Genomic DNA, 6,864 nt, shown 5'->3' on the forward strand with positions numbered 1-6,864 from the left:
CCACATTCTTTGTGTGGTAACTATCTGGGCCACATTCTTAGTGTGGTAACTATTTGGGACAACATTCTGAGCGTGGTAACACTATCTGGGTCCACATTCTTAGCGTCAGTAACTATCTGGGGCCACATTCTTTGCGTGGTAACTCTCTGGGGCAACATTCTTAGCGTGGTAACTATCTGGCGCCACATTCTTAGCGTGGTAACTATCTGGGAAGACATTCTTAGCGTGGTAACACTATCTGGGGCCACATTCTTTGCGTGGTAACTATCTGGGGGCACATTCTTAGCGTGGTAACTATCTGGGGCCACATTCTTAGCGTGGTAACTATCTGGGGCCACATTCTTAGCGTGGTAACTATCTGGGGCCACATCCTTTGCTTGGTAACTATCTGGGGCCACATTCTTAGCGTGGTAACTATCTGGGGCCACATTCTTAGTGTGGTAACTATCTGGGGTCACATTCTTAACGTGGTAACAATATCGGGGCCACATTCTTAGCGTGGTAACTATCTGGGGCCACATTCATAGCGTGGTAACTATCTGGGGCCACATTCTTAGCTTGGTAACTATCTGGGGCCACATCCTTTGCTTGGTAACTATCTGGGGCCACATTCTTACCGTGGTAACTATCTGGGGCCACATTCTTAGTGTGGTAACTATCTGGGGTCACATTCTTAACGTGGTAACAATATCGGGGCCACATTCTTAGCGTGGTAACTATCTGGGGCCACATTCTTTGCATTGTAACTATCTGGGGCCACATTCTTAGCGTGGTAACTATCTTGGGCCACATTCTATGTGTGGTAACTATCTGGGGCCACATTCTTAGCGTGGTAACACTATCTGGGGCCACATTCTTAGCGTGGTAAATATCTGGGGCCACATTCTTAGCATGGTAACTATCTGGGGCCACATTATTAGCGTGGTAACTATCTGGGGCCACATTCTTAGCGTGGTAACTATATGGGGCCACATTCTAAGCGTGGTAACACTATCTGGGGCGACATTCGTAGCGTTGTAACTATCTAGGGACACATTCGTAGCGTGGTAACTATCTGGGGCCACATTCTTAGCGTGGTAACTATCTGGGGCCACATTCTTAGTGTAGTAACTATCTGGGGCCTCATTCTTAGCGTGGTAACACTATTTGGGGCAACATTCTTAGCGTGGTAACTATCTGGTGCCACATTCTTAGCGTGGTAACTATCTGGGGCCACATTCTTAGCGTGGTAACTATCTGGGGCCACATTCTAAGTGTGGTAACTATCTGGGGCCACATTCTTAGCGTGGTAACACTATTTGGGGCCATATTCTTAGCGTGGTAACTATCTGGTGCCACATTCTTAGCGTGGTAACTATCTGGGGCCACATTCTTAGCGTGGTAACTATCTGGGGCCACATTCTAAGTGTGGTAACTATCTGGGGCCACATTCTTCGTGTGGTAACACTATCTGGGGCCACATTCTTAGCGCGGTAACTATCTGGGGCCACATTCTTAGTGTGGTAACTATCTGGGGCCACATTCTTAGCGTAGTAACTATCTGGGGCCACATTCTTAACGTGGTAACTATCTGGGGCCACATTCTTAGTGTGGTAACTATCTGGGGCCACATTCTTAGCGTGGTAACTATCTGGGGCCACATTCGTAGTGTGGTAACTATCTGGGGCCACATTCTTAGCGTGGTAACTAACTGGGGCCACATTCTTAGTGTGGTAACTATCTGGGGCCACATTCTTAGTATGGTAACTATCTGGGGGTCACATTCCTAGCGTGGTAACACTATCTGGGGCCACATTCCTAGCGTGGTAACTATCTGGGGCCATATTCTTAGCGTGGTAACTATCTGGGGCCACATTCTTAGCGTGGTAACTATCTGGGGCCACATTCTTAGTGTGGTAACTATCTGGGGCCACATTCGTAGTGTGGTAATTATCTGGGGCCACATTCTTTGCGTGGTTACTATCTGGGACCACATTCTTAGCATGGAAACTATCTGGGCCACATTCTTTGTGTGGTAACTATCTGGGCCACATTCTTAGTGTGGTAACTATCTGGGACAACATTCTGAGCGTGGTAACACTATCTGGGTCCACATTCTTAGCGTCGTAACTATCTGGGGCCACATTCTTTGCGTGGTAACTCTCTGGGGCAACATTCTTAGCGTGGTAACTATCTGGCGCCACATTCTTAGCGTGGTAACTATCTGGGAAGACATTCTTAGCGTGGTAACACTATCTGGGGCCACATTCTTTGCGTGGTAACTATCTGGGGGCACATTCTTAGCGTGGTAACTATCTGGGGCCACATTCTTAGCGTGGTAACTATCTGGGGCCACATTCTTAGCGTGGTAACTAACTGGGGCCACATCCTTTGCTTGGTAACTATCTGGGGCCACATTCTTAGCGTGGTAACTATCTGGGGCCACATTCTTAGTGTGGTAACTATCTGGGGTCACATTCTTAACGTGGTAACAATATCGGGGCCACATTCTTAGCGTGGTAACTATCTGGGACCACATTCTTAGCGTGGTAACTATCTGGGGCCACATTCTTAGTGTGGTAACTATCTGGGGCCACATTCTTAGTATGGTATCTATCTGGGGCCACATTTTTAGCGTGGTAACACTATCTGGGGCCACATTCTTAGCGTGGTAAATATCTGGGGCCACATTCTTAGCATGGTAACTATCTGGGGCCACATTATTAGCGTGGTAACTATCTGGGGCCACATTCTTAGCGTGGTAACTATATGGGGCCACATTCTAAGCGTGGTAACACTATCTGGGGCGACATTCGTAGCGTTGTAACTATCTAGGGACACATTCGTAGCGTGGTAACTATCTGGGGCCACATTCTTAGCGTGGTAACTATCTGGGGCCACATTCTTAGTGTAGTAACTATCTGGGGCCTCATTCTTAGCGTGGTAACACTATTTGGGGCCACATTCTTAGCGTGGTAACTATCTGGTGCCACATTCTTAGCGTGGTAACTATCTGGGGCCACATTCTTAGCGTGGTAACTATCTGGGGCCACATTCTAAGTGTGGTAACAATCTGGGGCCACATTCTTAGCGTGGTAACACTATTTGGGGCCATATTCTTAACGTGGTAACTATCTGGTGCCATATTCTTAGCGTGGTAACTATCTGGGGCCACATTCTTAGCGTGGTAACTATCTGGGGCCACATTCTAAGTGTGGTAACTATCTGGGGCCACATTCTTCGTGTGGTAACACTATCTGGGGCCACATTCTTAGCGCGGTAACTATCTGGGGCCACATTTTTAGTGTGGTAACTATCTGGGGCTACATTCTTAGCGTAGTAACTATCTAGGGCCACATTCGTAACGTGGTAACTATCTGGGGCCACATTCTTAGTGTGGTAACTATCTGGGGCCACATTCTTAGCGTGGTAACTATCTGGGTCAACATTCGTAGTGTGGTAACTATCTGGGGCCACATTCTTAGCGTGGTAACTAACTGGGGCCACATTCTTAGTGTGGTAACTATCTGGGGCCACATTCTTAGTATGGTAACTATCTGGGGGTCACATTCTTAGCGTGGTAACACTATCTGGGGCCACATTCCTAGCGTGGTAACTATCTGGGGCCACATTCTTAGCGTGGTAACTATCTGGGGCCACATTCTTAGCGTGGTAACTATCTGGGGCCACATTCCTAGCGTGGTAACTATCTGGGGCCACATTCTTACTGTGGTAACTATCTGGGGCCACATTCATAGCGTGGTAACTATCTAGGGCCACATTCTTAGTGTGGTAACTATCTGGGACCACATTCATTGCGTGGTAACTATCTGGGACCACATTCTTAGCATGGTAACTATCTGGGCCCCATTCTTTGTGTGGTAACTATCTGGGCCACATTCTTAGTGTGGTAACTATCTGAGGCGACATTCTCAGTGTGTTAAAACTATCAGGGGCCACATTCTTAGTGTGGTAACTATCGGGGACGACATTCTTAGCGTGGTAACTATCTGGGGCCACATTCTTAGCGTGGTAACGATCTGGGGCCACATTCTTAGCGTGGTAACTATTAACTATCTGGGGCCACATTCTTTGCGTGGTAACTATCTGGGGCCACATTCTTAGCGTGGTAACTATCTGGGGCCACATTCTTAGCGTGGTAACTATCTGGGGCCACATTCTTTGCTTGGTAACTATCTGGGGCCACATTCTTAGCGTGGTAACTATCTGGGGCCACGTTCTTAGTGTGGTAACTATCTAGGGCCACATTCTTAGCGTGGTAACACTATCTGGGGCCACATTCTTAGCGGCGTGGTAACTATCTGGGGCCACATTCTTTGCGTGGTAACTATCTGAAGGCCACATTCTTAGCTTGGTAAATATCTGGGGCCACATTCTTAGCGTGGTAACTATATGGGGCCACATTCTTAGCGCGTTAACACTATCTGGAGCCACATTCTTAGCGTGGTAACTATCTGGGGCCACATTCTTAGTGTGGTAACTATCTGGGGCCACATTCTTAGTGTGGTAACTATCTGGGGCCACATTCTTAGCGTGGTAACTATCTGGGGCCACATTCTTAGCGTGGTAACTATCTGGGGCCACATTCCTAGCGTGGTAACTATCTGGGGCCACATTCTTACTGTGGTAACTATCTGGGGCCACATTCATAGCGTGGTAACTATCTAGGGCCACATTCTTAGTGTGGTAACTATCTGGGGCCACATTCTTTGCGTGGTAACTATCTGGGACCACATTCTTAGCATGGTAACTATCTGGGCCACATTCTTTGTGTGGTAACTATCTGGGCCACATTCTTAGTGTGGTAACTATCTGAGGCGACATTCTCAGTGTGTTAAAACTATCAGGGGCCACATTCTTAGTGTGGTAACTATCGGGGACGACATTCTTAGCGTGGTAACTATCTGGGGCCACATTCTTAGCGTGGTAACGATCTGGGGCCACATTCTTAGCGTGGTAACTATCAACTATCTGGGGCCACATTCTTTGCGTGGTAACTATCTGGGGCCACATTCTTAGCGTGGTAACTATCTGGGGCCACATTCTTAGCGTGGTAACTATCTGGGGCCACATTCTTTGCTTGGTAACTATCTGGGGCCACATTCTTAGCGTGGTAACTATCTGGGGCCACGTTCTTAGTGTGGTAACTATCTAGGGCCACATTCTTAGCGTGGTAACACTATCTGGGGCCACATTCTTAGCGGCGTGGTAACTATCTGGGGCCACATTCTTTGCGTGGTAACTATCTGAAGGCCACATTCTTAGCGTGGTAAATATCTGGGGCCACATTCTTAGCGTGGTAACTATATGGGGCCACATTCTTAGCGCGTTAACACTATCTGGAGCCACATTCTTAGCGTGGTAACTATCTGGGGCCACATTCTTAGTGTGGTAACTATCTGGGGCCACATTCTTAGTGTGGTAACTATCTGGGGCCACATTCTTAGCGTGGTAACTATCTGGGGCCACATTTTTAGTGTGGTAACTATCTGCGGCCACATTCTTAGCGTGGTAACTATCTGGGGCCACATTCTTAGCGTGGTAACACTCTAGGGCCACATTCTTAGCGTGGTAACTATCTGGGGGTCACATTTTAGCGTAGTAACACTATCTGGGGCCACATTCTTAGCGTGGTAACTATCTGGGGCCACATTCTTAGCGTGGTAACTATCTGGGGCCACATTCGTAGCGAGGTAACAATCTGGGGCCACAGTTCTTAGCGTGGTAACTATCTGGGGCCACATTCGTACTGTGGTAACTATCTGGGGCCACATTCATAGCGTGGTAACTATCTGGGGCCACATTCTTAGCGTGGTTACACTATCTGGGGTCACATTCTTAGCGTGGTAACTATTTGGGGGCCACATTCTTAGCGTGTTAACTATCTGGGGCCACATTCTTAGCGTGGTAACTATCGGGGGCCACATTCTTAGTGTGGTAACTATCTGGGGCCACATTCTTAGTGTGGTAACTATCTGGGGCCACATTCATAGCGTGGTAGCTATCTGGGGCCACATTCTTAGTGTGGTAACTATCTGGGGCCACATTTTTAGTGTGGTAACTATCTGGGGCCACATTCTTTGCGTGGTAACTATCTGGGACCATATTCTTAGCATGGTAACTATCTGGGCCCCATTTTTTGTGTGGTAACTATCTGGGCCACATTCTTAGTGTGGTAACTATCTGAAGCGACATTCTCAGTGTGGTAACACTATCAGGGGCCACATTCTTAGTGTGGTAACTATCTGGGACGACATTCTTAGCGTGGTAACACTATCTGGGGCCACATTCTTAGCGTGGTAACTATCAGGGGCCACATTCTTAGTGTGGTAACTATCTGGGACGACATTCTTAGCGTGGTAACTATCTGGGGGCACATTCTTAGCGTGGTAACTATCTGGGGCCACATTCGTAGCGTGGTAACTATCTGGGGCCACATTCTTAGCGTGATAACTATCTAGGGCCACATTCTTAGTGTGGTAACTATCTGGGGGTCACATTCTTAGCGTAGTAACACTATATGGGGCCACATTCTTAGCGTGGTAAATATCTGGGGCCACATTCTTAGCGTGGTAACTATCTGGGGCCACATTCTTAGCGAGGTAACTATCTGGGGCCACATTCATAGCGTGGTAACTATCTGGGGCCACATTCTTACTGTGGTAACTATCTGGGGCCACATTCATAGCGTGGTAACTATCTGGGGCCACATTCTTAGCGAGGTTACACTATCTGGGGCCACATTCTTAGCGTGGTAACTATTTGGGGGCCACATTTTTAGCGTGTTAACTATCTGGGGCCACATTCTTGGCGTGGTAACTATCGGGGGCCACATTCTTAGCGTGGTAACTATCTGGGGCCACA

This window comes from Procambarus clarkii, chromosome 46 (genome assembly GCF_040958095.1).
Source record: "Procambarus clarkii isolate CNS0578487 chromosome 46, FALCON_Pclarkii_2.0, whole genome shotgun sequence".
Lineage (NCBI taxonomy): Eukaryota > Metazoa > Arthropoda > Malacostraca > Decapoda > Cambaridae > Procambarus > Procambarus clarkii.